This window comes from Dermacentor andersoni, chromosome 3, assembly GCF_023375885.2.
Source record: "Dermacentor andersoni chromosome 3, qqDerAnde1_hic_scaffold, whole genome shotgun sequence".
NCBI lineage: Eukaryota > Metazoa > Arthropoda > Arachnida > Ixodida > Ixodidae > Dermacentor > Dermacentor andersoni.
In genome coordinates, this window is record NC_092816.1 from 211,202,377 (window position 1) to 211,216,124 (window position 13,748).

Here is a 13,748-nt window from a genome sequence, read left to right on the forward strand (position 1 = left end):
GGCCTTGTCGGTGGTGTATTGCGTCGCTGACAGTCTCGGCATGTTCTGACATAACGGGCGACGTCGGCGGTCAGGTGCGGCCAATAATACCTTTCATGTATCCTCGGTATTGTCCGTGAAAATCCGAAGTGTCCAGCGGTGTGATCGTAATGTAGGGCGTGCAATACTACTGGACGCAGTCCTGACGGGACAACAAGAAGGAAGTTGGCGCGCACTGGTGAGAAGTTCTTCTTTACGAGTAGGTTGTTTTGAAGCGAGAACGACGACAGTCCTCGCTTAAATGCCCTAGGAGCAACGTTGGTGTGCCCTTCCAAATACTCGACGAGGTTTTTGAACTCCGGGTCTGCTCGCTGCTGCTCAGCGGTCTTCCGCGCTTAAAATGCCAAGGAAGGCGTCATCTTCGTCATCATGCGGCGGTGTGTCAATGGGGGTGCGTGATAGGCAATCGGCATCAGTGTTTTCGTCCAGACTTATAGGTTACAGTGATATCATATTCTTGCAGTCTTAGGCTCCACCGCGCTAGCCGTCCTGAAGCATCCTTTAATTTCGCTAGCCAACACAAGGCGTGATGGTTGCTGACGACTTTGAATGGCCTGCCATATAGGTAAGGGCGAAATTTCGCTGTAGTCCAAACGATGGCAAGGCATTCCTTTTCGGTTGTAGAACAATTGCCTTCCGCTTTTGACAACGACCGGCTAGCGTAAGCTATCACGTATGCCCATCTTTTCTCTGGACTTGGACGGCACCGAGGCCTAGGTTGCTGGCGTCAGTGTGGATTTCGGTGCGGAATGCGTCGGCCTGCAGCGTTTCCCACTTGAACTCGACGTCACACTTAGCTGTGTCAGCGGCTCAGCGATGCGTGGACAGTCCTTGACAAATCGCTTGTAGTAGGCACACTTGCCAAAAAATCTACGCTCTGCCTTCTTGTCGATGGGCTGCGGGAACTTTGTGATGGCAGGTGTCTTCTGCGGGCCGGGGCGGACTCCAGACTTGCTGATGACGTGGCCTAGGAACAGAAGCTTATCGTAAGCGAAGCAGCATTATTCTGGCTTCAGAGCGAGTTGCGATGACTTGATGACCTCTAGTACTGTCACAAGGCGCCTAAAGTGACAGTCGGAATTTCCGGCGAGGACGACGACGTCATCCAAGTAAACAAGACAGGTCTGCCACTTCAATCCTGCTAACACCATGTCCATGACGCGCTGGAACGTTACAGGCGCCGAGCACAGTCCGAATGGCATGACCTGGAACTCGTAGAGGCCGTATGGCGTGATGAAGGTGGTCTTTTCGCGATCTCTCTCGTCGACTTCTATTTGCCAGTAGCCAGACTTGAGATCCATCGACGAGAGGTATTTTGGGTTGCAGAGCCGATCTAATGCTCGCGTAGCCATGGTAGGGTGTATACATCCTTCTTTTTGATCTTGTTCAGTCGACAATTATCGACGCAGAAGCGTAAGGTTCCGTCCTTTTTCTCCACCAAGAAAACAGGGGATGCCCACGGGCTTTCCGACGGCTGGATGATGTCGTCACGCAGCATTTCGTGGACTTGTTCTCTTATAGCTTCAAGTTCTCGCGGCGAAATTCGGGAAGGGCTCTGGCGGAGTGCTCGAGCGCACTCGGTGATTATGCGATGCTTTGCGACTGGTGTCTGTCGAATCCTTGATGACGTCGAGAAGCAGCCCTTGTATGATCGGAGCAGACTTCTGAGCTGTTTTTGCTTAATCATGGGGAGACTTGGATTAATGTTGCAGTCTGGTTCGGGAACCATGGTCATCGGGGTAGATGCGGCCAAATCCGAGAGGACAAACGCATTACTGGTTTCCAGAATTTCTTCGATGTATGCGATCGTCGTGCCCTCTTGTGGATGTGCTTGAACTCCTGGCTTAAGTTGTCAGCAACACTTCAGTTTTCCCTCCGTGCAGTCGAGCGAACCATCTTGCGACACAAATTTCACGGTCGAGCAGTAGACGTTGGTCTCCCTCGATGACTCCTTCTACGTCGGCAGGTGTTTTGGTGCCGAGGGAAACGACAGTGTTGGAGCGAGGCGGGATGCTGACTTGACTTTCGAGCACGCTTAAGGCGTGGTGACTACGAGAGCTCTCGGACGCTATCGCTTCATCTCCCGACAGCGTTATGGACCTCGATCGCAGTTCGATGATTACGCCGTATTGGTTCAGGAAGTCCATGCCGAGAATGACGTCTCGTGAACACTGTTCGAGGATAACGAAGGTGGCAGAGTAAGTCCGGTCATGAACGGAAATTCTTGCCGTGCAGATTGCAGTAGGCGTGATGAGGTGTCCTCCAGCAGTCCGAATTTGAGGGCCTTACCATGCAGTTCTTACTTTCTTCAACTGGACGGCGATGTGTCCACTCATGACGGAGTAATCAGCCCCTGTGTCGACTAAGGCGGTGATTGCGTGGCCGTCGAGAAGCACGTCGAGATCGGTGGTTCTTTGTCTTGCATTACAGTTGGGTCTTGGCGTGGGATCACGACAGCGTCGCGTTGACCTGCGGCTGGTATGTGACGTCGTCAGGTCATCTTTCATCTTCGTATTCTTTGCTTCCACACTTCGTCGGGACGGCGGCGTGTCGTTATGTCGTAGAGGTAGTTTTTTCGGCGTATTCGTCGGCGGCGGAGGATCTTCGTCAGTTCGACGAACAGCAACCGCACCTCCTTCGGTTGCTGCTTTTATTTTTCCGGATACGAGCTCGCTGACCGGCCTCGGGCTGGGCCAGTGTATGGTCGGCGCTGTGGCGACAGGTAGCGGCCTGGTGACGGCGAACGGGACGGTCGTTGAGCGCTCTATTGAGTGGCGGCGAGGTAGTCGGCGATATCGTGAGGTCGTTCCCCAAGCTGTGGTCGCGGCGCGTTAACGGCGAATCCTCGCAGTCCAATTTCCCGGTATGGGCATCGGCGGTACACATGGCCGGCTTCTCCGCAGTGGTAGCAGAGCGGGCGGTGGTCAGGAGCGCGCCACATGTCCGTCTTCCTCGCGTAACGGCGCTGGGCGACGGGCGGGCGTGCTGACGGCGGCGGCGGTGGACGACGTAATTGTTGCGGTAAAGGGCCCTGGCGCGGTCGTGCAGGGGGGCCTTGACGGCGGGCGACGGCGCCATAGGCCATCGGTTCCGGCTGGGGCTTTGGGGATTTTGGTTGCACCTCAGGGACTTCAAGCGGTCGGTGCACGTCTTCTTTCACGATGTCAGCGATCGAGGTGATTTGAGGCTTCGGCGAAGGCAAGACTTTGCGCAGTTCTTCGCGCACAGTGGCCCTGATGGTCTCGCGCAGATCGTCCGTGGCCAGTGATTGGATTCCTACGTAGTGGGTAGAGTTTGTACGGTGGTTGAATTCCCGGTTCCGTTTTTGGAGTGTCTTCTCGATGCTGGTGGCCTCGCGAAGGAACTCTTCTACAGTCTTCGGTGGGCTCCGTATGATTGCGCCGAAATGTTCTTCCTTCTCACCACGCATGAGACGGCGGACTTTCTTCTCCTCGGGCATATCTGGGTCGGCGTGGCGGAACAGGCGGTTCATTTCTTCCGTGAAGATAGCAACGTTCTCGTTAGGTAGCTGCACTCGGGCGTCCAGCATGGCATCGGCCCTTTCCTTGCGCACGACGCTCGTAAAGGTGCGCAGGAAGCCGCTAGAGAAGAGGTCTCATGTTGTCAAGGTCGACTCCCGCTTCTCAAACCACGTTCTGGCGGCATCTTCTAAGGCAAAGTATACATGCCACCTCTTGTCGTCGGAGTCCCAGTTATTAAAAGTCGGGATTCATTCGTAGGTCTCCAGCCAGGATTCCGGGTCTTCAGTCGCTGCTCCATGGAAGGTCGGTGGGTCACGAGGTTGTTGTAGGATAACGGGGGACGCTGGGGCAGCCATTGGGTTTGTTTTGACCACAATCTTCTTTGTCGACCCAGGTAGAAGTCCGTGCTCTGGGGGCAGTCCTTGCAGTCTGCGGCTAGCACGCTGGTCTTGGGCGATGTTGGTTTTGTCCTCGGGCTTCGGCCTTGCATCGCGGCTTTGCGGGGGCGTTCGGTACATGAACGCACTAGCACCTCACCTACTCACTAGCACTAGCACCTCATTAACGGAACGAGCGTTTTATTGGGCGAACTTGTGCCCTCAAAAACAGGGTACACTCAAAGAATAACGGTAGCGGCGAACACGATCTGCGATCGTCAAAAATCTGATCAGCTGGTCAAGCGGATCGGCTTTTCTACAGCAGTCGTCGAACGCTCCAGACTAATCCTTGAGACCCGCGTGCCTTCCACAATGTTCTACACCATTCGCGTCATGCGATGAAATCATTTAACACAAGGTTCGGCGACAACAGACGGAGAATAGAAGCATTGATAACTTTCCAGAAACTTCTAATACATGCGGGCGCGTCCCGCGCCGTGCGATAACATTTGTTAGGCGGCGAAACGTGGTCGCCCGATAAAGATAAGTGTCACTATTATTACGTCACAGTGCGCTGGGCTGTGCTGAGGCAGCCTTTTGAGGGAACTGTTTTTTAATTGAGCTCTGTTACTTGTAAATTGTTTATGTTGCGTGGCGGACGACTCTCAGTTTGATCACTCTAGTTTAAAATCATACACTGGTAAAATTTGGAACAGCTTCAAGTAACTACATACAGGTTTACTAACGTTGCTGTTGATTATGGTAGCATAATACTCAATTTATTGTAACAGTTGGTGGCATTATTATTGATATTTCTGTCCGAAGGCGCTTTGTAAATGCATACAGGCTTTTACGTGATGAGAATAATTTTGTTGACGTTTTTGGTACACTACATGCAACAACGATCATGACTACTACATTACGTATATGACACTGAATTCCTACACAATACAACGAAATAAGCTAACGTTTCCATTTTGCATCGAATTGAGCTCGAGAACCGGCGCAGCCTTTTTGTTGATGAAACATGATGCTTATCTAAGCGCTATTTCAAGCAAAGTGCCGGCGTCAGTAGCCAAAATAATAAAATAGCGTTTCAATGACAAATATTCTATTTAGGTGGGAAAGTACAAATTAAAGTACGCCGGAATTACTAATATGCATGCGTGAGAAAGGCCTCTCCTATGTGGCTGGCCCCAGTGAAAGGCACTGCCGTTGGCATACGTTTGCACAATAGACAAACAAGGCGCTTAGGAAACAAAACTGGGTGAAATACGAACTAGTTCGCTACGGATGATCATGGCCGTAGGGGACGTCACTTCATCTCCCGGCGCTGAAGCAAGCCACTGAGTCTGGTCAAATGACTGTGGAGATGGCACGGCCAGCAAACCTGTGGGCACGGTACTGTCGGCTTCCACGTCAATCTGGTGAGGACGACCGGTGACGTGCCTCTGCGCCATAACAGCGTTGGTTCCTCCTGTGAGTAACACGGGCATTCACGTTGGTGTGGCATGACAATTATTCGCAGCCACTTGCCAATTACGGCTTCCAGATGTTGTCATTCGCCGTACCTAGCACGTTAAATAAGTATGAGGCAACCCAGACACGATGACACATGATTTCAAAAATAGCCTTTTAGGACACGTTTCATAAATCGCTTTTTCTCGACGTTGACTTCTTCATGCTTATCTAATCATTCGGGCAATTTTTTTGCATGTTATGTTACTGCGACGAGTGCCATTGATGCATTGTTCCTTTTAACATTTCATATTGTGACATGTGTGCTTAATATTGTATAACGATTGTTCTGTGTGTTTATATATTTTCCCAAAGTGTTGTCTTGCCTCTTTGGCAAGATTATATATAATATATATACAACTCACCTGCCATCTGTGCTGCTCGCTCTTTGGGCGCGTGTGGCTAGTCAAGTTTCCTAACGCAGCCTTTTTCCTACTCCCCTGTTTACACCGTCTACTTTGGACGTGCTGTGAGAAATAAAGTAAAACGCAACCTATGGGTTGCACCCGATGGCTCGGAAAGAGCAGCAGCTGCTGCTTCTTGACTGTTCTAAACACACGCTCAGTTATTCTATAGCATACACAAGCGATAAATGTGATTTTCAATGCATAATCCATCGCAATTCGTGGTAATGTTGTAGATACTAGAGAATTGGTAGACTGATGTTTAACAAGAGGGCCATCTTGGTGAAGGGACGCTCGTTTTCATGGTGAACCAGAACACCAATGCCAGTCGTCAATGTAAGCCAGGAACAGTGAATTTGTTTTCACTCAACGCTGCGGACAATTTTCACCGCGATGCTAATTGTAACTACGGGCATATTCAGGGAAAACATGGGGAATGCGCGAGATGGAAATTAAAGACAATGAGCAAAATGAGAACGAATTGAAAGCTGCAGCCAACGTTTCGACCAAATGGGCTTGTCTTTTTTCAAGGCGGCATATGCTCTCGTCGGCACAGTACGTATAGATGCGCTTCTCGTAAAGGGGAGAGAGGGTAATGCGTGTGCGCGAGGTAACGACCGAGGGTGTGTTAGCGGCGAGGGTGTCGTATTGAAAAGAAAGTTGATGCGCTACTGAAAGTCGGTAGAGCAAGAGCAATGTGAGGTTGCGCCACGTGCCAGCCTTTTGACGTGTCATTGTAGGCTCCTCTTTTCCTGGAAAGGGACTATATGGCGACGTGAGCGGGAGGGATACCTGCTCCGCTGTAGGTCAGTGAACTATCGTCTCTCTGGAAGAGAGGATAAAAGTAGCGGCAGAAGTGGTGCTCGGGGAAAAAAAGGAATAAATATGTAAATATCAGAAAGAAATGAATTAATGAAAGAAAATGGAGATCTGAATAGTATGACAACCCAATAGCAAAAAATAAAGTAGGGGGGGGGGGGTGGATTAAGAAACTCAATGAAAAATAACTAAGTGCTGTTGTCTAGAGTATGAAATATAGCACAGCTAATACACTGTAACGCTCTATTTGAAATGTTTACGCCTATTGATAGCAACGTATTGAACTTAGGGATGAATTATGACTCTCTGTATTTTCTGCCTCGCGCAGGACTGGAATTCCACTGTAGTATGCAGAGTTTAAGTTCATCAAAGTGATGACCTGCTCAGCGACGGCTTTGGGAAGCTTATTACTGGGGCCGCGCGATGTATATTTAAGCTAACGTTCATTGGTTCTCCCGTTTCACCTATATAATATTTCTTACAGAAGGAGCATTCAAGCACTTAAATTTCGTCGGAACTAGTGAAGGTAAAACGAGTAAAACGAAATTTTAACGTCAGTTTGAAGGTGCTTGAATGTTTCGAACCTTGGCCGATAAGATGCTTTTATTACGGGTGAACGATGCTGGCTGACTTTTGCATGTACTAACACGTCTAAGTTTCTGTTCCGGTGAAACGTCACCCTTGGTACCACGGAGAACGCTTTTCTCAAACGATCGTCACTTGATAATATTGGATGGTATTTCTTTATGCTTGGGAGGGAATTAAAATATTTTGCTATAAAGGCTGGTGGTCTTTCAGATTCAGCTGTGGGCTGTTTCTTAGCTCATTATGGCTGCCTCGCTAATCTTGACGCTACGTCATCAGCCCCGTCGGCAGGAAATTGTGGACAGTTTCTTTCTGCTAACGTTGCTTTAAGAACATTTAGTTGGTGGATATCATCATTAACTTAGCTACAGGTCCTTATATGTTTCGCTTGTCCGACTATAATTCCTCGCTTCCGCGGCGAGGTGCGCGCGTTGTGACCTCGTGTGCCTTTTCGGAGCACCGCCACGGCGAAATCGCAAGTTCGCGACCAGTAAATCTTTCGCTTTAAAACCGTCGACTTTGATAGCTTAGAAGTTACTATCCACTCAAATAACGGTAAGCACCATGGTGCGGTATGCACATGGCTGCATTGCAGTAACGCTGGGAGCGCGCACATCGCTCAGGCCAGCAAGAGCTAGCATCGCTTTCACGTCGAAACGCACTGCGCGTCTCTCGCGTCTCTGAAGGCCTTCCAAACTTCTCTGCGCGGGCCATGCATGCGCCATCGACGACGACAACCGCACTGCGGCGGCGGCAGCGGTTCGAGCGCGCCTCCAGTGTCAGTATGCTTCCTATCACCACGACATATTCAGGTAGCCGTATATTGGCAACGAAACCTGCGGCGACAAGGGCTGCTCCTACAAAAGAACGCTTGAAGCAAAAACGCAATGCGATCATCTACTAAGTAGCATTCTATGGCACCACAATTACGTACCTTCAGAATAAGTCTGAAAACTCCACCAGCCGAGGGGAAATCACCGTGGTCTACTCGACAAAATAATCGACTTCGGAGCCTGGTTGTTCCTAGCTTGACGAACCTTCGCAGCACGAGAAACGGAAGCTATTCTTTCTTCTTCGAAAATAATGACGCTTGCCCACTACACGGGAATCACCAAGAAGGAAGTGGCACGAGATATAAATGAGAAATAATGTGTACGCGTAGGGAAAAGCAGGTACGTTAACCAGGCTGAGCCCGGTAGGATAACATGCACTCGGGAAGAGGATCCAAAGAAAACCATAGTGACTTACTGATGACAATTATTTCAGAATAACTTGAAGCGAACTGATAATAAAACCCAGGAAAGCAAAGCGGGAATGACTTATTTTATTGAAATTTTGAAGTGTTTAATTTGAGTGAAATGAAAGTAATTGAGAAAGTTTAGAATTGAGAAAAATTTAGCGATAAATGCGAAAGAAATGCATTAATATTACGTCTCACCTCATTGGTGTGCCTGATGCATGATTGAAACCGCGCTGACTGCCATGCAGTCTTCAGGAGCTCACTCGATATAGGACGTGTCTTCTAATTTAGTTAGACTAATTATCTAATTAGGTGAAATGAAAAAAAAAAGGATCTGAATATCTCCAAGCGACGGCAAACAACGTTACCTTGGTTCTGTCCAGCTACGTGGCATTGCATATTTTTTAATATTCGACTCGAGTAACATGGGTCACCCTGTATGCATAAGTACCTTTATCACGTGGGCGGCTTCCGAGACTTTTCGCACATTAATTTTTTCCACATGGACACTACTAATGTTAACGCATTAAAACACATTTAGGCTGGTTGAGCTACATTCGAAAGCAACAAGTTTGTATATTCAATGACCTTCAACATGTCTGCGAATTATTACTGCTTGACTTAGCACTCTAAATATTTACAAATATCTCAGTTTTCGGCAGGAAGCGATAGGATTAAATATCAAAATTACGGGTTGAAGTGCGGAATGGGCAGTAAACGAGAAACTATCTTTATCTTGTTATAACCCAACTTGCGGGGTCAATGGGGTATCCTAAATAACTACATAAATACGTAAGTAAATAAATAAATAGATCAATAAGTAAATCGAATGCTGAAATAACTGCTGACTAACGCCTACAGCTTCCCGTTAGTTTCATCTCGTGCACTATCAAGGCGTGAATCCTCCAATGTCTCAGGCTGCGCTTGTTATCACGCCTTTCTTGTGAGGAACATAGTAGCTGCCATTTTTTCCAGCCAGCCGGAGTTGCGCAGCGTCGTTCGTCGGACCGGCGCCTCGCACTTCATATATCGAGAACACAATCCGAGAAGTTCATGCCCAACGCTAAACATTGCTATACATCGCAATGTTGCGCCCTTTGGGCAAAGCACTGAGAGTGATGGAAGCCATTCAAAGCGATGGATAAAGTACCAGGCTAAAGCAGCGGCCTCTGCTGGGGAACCTTTCCAAATGTTTGTCGACATCCGATGCAAAAGTCTTCACAAACGAAAGCATACACTAAACGCAAAATTTGAAGCATACCTCACAGATGATTGAGCATTCTACGCCGGGCTATCTGTAGTGAATAGCTTATAAAGACGAGCAAGCAAGAGATCCTTATAGGTGTTGAACAGCAAAACGTCACTGCTCTAAAGCAAATAAACATGCGACGAAACAACAAAGAGGTCGCTACCAAACACCACATCCTCATATATAGCTTAGAAAATCTCTCTGAACCTATAATTGCTTCATTTATAGTGTGCAGAGAGCGACCGTACATTCGCAACCCTCGGCGTTTCTTCTCCTTTCACAAATGTTTTCATGGTTCGCAGGCTTGCCGCAACAAAACTTTCTGTACCAAATATGGCCAAACTGATCTCCTGTCAGATAACTGTGAAAACGACAACCACTGCCTTAACTGTGATGCAAATGATCCATCATATTTTGGCTCCTGTCCAGTCTGGAAGACTCAGACTGAAGTGATTTCCGTAAAGGTGAATGTGATAATGAAGCACACAGACATGCGTCTCAATTGCCCCACTTTTCAAAACCTTCTTTTGCCTACGTGGCGCGTCAGGGGTAGCACCAAGTCTAGCTCTGGTAACTCCGTCAGCCTCTCGATTCGGTACTGACAACACACCTCCTGCCCCCCCCCCCCCCCCCCCCCCAAAGGCAGACGCTCACGGCCACCTCACCGCAAAAGCCAGAAAGGTCCACGAGTGACCAAGAAAATTAATTCGCGCCAGTTTTCAGGTTTTAATTCAGAGGGTGCCATGAACACGTGCGCTTGGACAGCCGCGGCTGGGGCAAGTATGTTGGCTCCAGTCAACTCCATAGAACACCGCAGCTCTCTAAAGACGACAAATTAAAAAAAAAAGTCCACATTGATAAGGACAACATTGAAAAAAAAAACGGCCGTGGCTTAGCTGGGTTAAGCCTGGTGATTGCGAAGCAATAGTGTGTTATTCTCGGATCAGCTGGTAGTATGGCTGGTGGTAGTCTTGGGTTATGCTAGTGTTACGGCTTACAGGCAATCATCTAAGCACCAGCACGTCCAGGTGCATCTCCGACTTGAGCACGCCGTTGGTGAACGCCCGTATCGAGCTGAAGGACGAGAGGTCCAAGTAGCGCATGACGACGTTCTCGATGCTCGACACCCGCCGAACGTCGGCGGCTGCGAGGAGGCCGCTGCTGATGTCGCGACACGCGAGGATGACTCGGGCGCCGCGCCGCGCCCCTGGTAAGAGGAGCGGGAGTTAGGCCGCCGTTGATGGCTACCGCCTCGCCTCGCGACGGCGTGAGATGGGGCCCCGTTTTTACACAGCTGGTGTGACGTCACGCAGCGAGGTCACGCTAAAGGTCAATGGTGCCTACCACCGCCTCGCCACGGAACGGGCTGAAGTGCGACCTAAAGTAGTATTGCTTCGCAATAAAATAAGGTCACGAGGGTTGCAATGAGGGTTGTATGTAAAACATCTTGAAGGGGTGTCTCGTAGCGCGATTAAAAGACGGGACAACAGAAGACACACGGGGCACACAGAGCGCTGTGTGTGTCCCCGTGTGTCGGCTTTTGTCCCGTCTTTTAATCGCGCTACCATACACCCCTTTAAAGAAAGGTGGATGACCAGTGCTGCTCGTTAGCATACGACGCAGAGTAGATATACAATATTGAACATAGGTACGGACTTACCTACCGTGATTTTTATATACAATCGTGTGGACGACAGGAGCGTCGCCCTGAGAAGCCGGAGGAAACTGGACGCGCGTGAACTTTCGACGGGACCGCCACCACGGGAAAGCGGAAGGAAAAGAAAGGAGATATGGAAGCGATTGGAGAGACCACAAAAGGAGGGCGGTGCGAACGTATACATGGATGATGCTGCTCAAAGTCTATGATCTGTTCTTATCATATTAATATCAGAGACAGGTGGTATTTGGCCCCAAGATATTAAACTTCTTTTTGCAAGTAGGCGGTGCTCTTGAAGTCTGCTTAAACTCCGCCGTGGGTTGGCGCGGTATTGCACTATCTTTGGGACTGGTCCACGATTTTTGGTCTGTGGACTCCGACCCGCTGAAAACTAGCCATATACAGCTTCGCTGTACAAGTAAATTTGGGACTACATCCTCCTTTCTCCGTCTAATATAAATAATAGTCATGGTTTCTAGTTGCACAATTTACTGGAAATTCGGGATACTCGTAAAGCATTTAGCTAACATAGAGCAAATACTTATAGAACACAGACCATCTGCCTTGGACCTACAAGAAATTGATCTAAAACCCAAGATATAAGACGGTTTGCGCCAATTTGCGTCGTACAAAACAAATAGACATTCTTGGTGTCACTCAGCAAGAGGACTGGCAATTATTCTATAAACCAATTCGTTGTGTCGAAACAAGTACATCGGCCTTCCTCTCTAGAAGCCGTGTCCTCAAGAGTGTCTATGTTACAAAGACTTATAACTGTGCGCCGCTTGTGCTGTCATCCAATTCCTACATTGTGTGGAACTGGACGACCTAATCCATTAGTTACCTACGCCTTAAGCTAAAATTTGCGATTTTACTTTACATTTTACTGGACAATTTATTGCCCCTTCTACAGAGTGGCCCTTAGCATAATTCGCCTGCATTTGTAGCTGAAAATGTGTGGCATTTTGTGGCCGCCTGTACCTCGGAAAAATGAGGCTACACATTTTTCCCTGTTTTGCATGGACTGTCACGGAAACTCTTTATGGATGCGACCGTTTTCAGTCATCCACATTTGACAGTCATAAATAGCTCCAAGTCATCGGCGTATCGAAGGGATGAAGAGCGATGAATGGCTGACGAAATGTTATCTGTAACCAGCAGGAAGGGAAGAGGGCAAAGAACAAATCCTTGAGGAACTTTAATAGTGACCTCATAGCTACCAGAACTCTGTCAAATAATACCAACAAAGCCTGATCTGTTAATTTGGCAAATTAGATAGCAAGGCAGTGAAGGAAGGAGGCACGTCTCTTTGCGTTAGATTCGTAATGAGGAGCTCCTGGCAAAATGTATCACAGACATTATTTAGGCCAAAGTAGAAAGCGTCTAAATACGACTGTGGTCATCTAAAGGGTGACTACGTATCACAATGAAAGCGTTGGTCCTAAATGTTACCAAGTTCGTTGTTGTGGAGTGCCTGAAAAAGCCATGCTGTTAATCTTTTAGAATGTCTTTTGCATTCACAGAAAGCAGAAATCCACCAGATTAAAACAGATTAGACGCAGCGGATGACAGTTATTGACTGAACTTTAAGCCGCTAATTCATGTACGCGCCCTGTCTGTGCCACCTTGCGAGCTCAAGAAATCGTACTAGACTTAAGGGAACTGTTGAAGATTTTGTTAGAACATAGACAAGTATACTTTATTATCTCTTAAGCACCGCGGCCCAAATCACCACAAGAAAGCAAAGGTTCTAGGCGCTTCAGACACTTCAAAGCAAGGTATTCACTGAATGATAGAGGACACACCGCACCAGACTGAAAGGAAGGCTACTTGGTGAAGAAGCATCTTTTACTCAAAATAGAGGACAAAAAAGGTCATTCCAGTCTTATCCCAGTTCCCAAAATGCATACTAATATTAGGGGGTGACTTTATATACCCAGGTATCGAGTGGTCAACCTGTTCCTTAAAGGAAAATTGCAACAGATCTGAGTGTCTTCATTTTCTACAAACCTTGTATTTTCACCACTTAACTCAAGTCGTGCGCGAACCAACTCGGGGTGAACACATACTAGATATCATATTAACAAGTCATCCAGACCTTGCTGCGACACATGTGCTAGAACCATTAAGTGATCACAGGGTGGTGCAATGTTCCTTTTCATTGAAACCTGCCAAGAAATATACGGCGAAAAAATACATTCTCAACTACGCACGCGCCGACACTGGCAGAATGACTGATATGTTAGCCTCATTTACAGCAGACTTTGCAAACAATTTCCAAAACAGAATGGGAGATGATAACTGGAGCTTGTTCCGCGATAAACTCAAAGAAGCTGAAACTACATGCATACCAAGAATGACCATCAGCTCAAGGCTGA

General features: G+C 48.0%; 1 non-coding gene across 1 annotated transcript; it reads left to right on the forward strand.

Annotated features, from left to right (window-relative positions):
* The first annotated feature begins 11,548 nt into the window (after positions 1-11,548).
* LOC126524794 (U2 spliceosomal RNA) lies at positions 11,549-11,732 on the forward strand. The gene has a single exon (XR_007598070.1). It is a non-coding gene; the product is annotated as a U2 spliceosomal RNA (small nuclear RNA).
* The last annotated feature ends 2,016 nt before the right edge of the window (positions 11,733-13,748 follow it).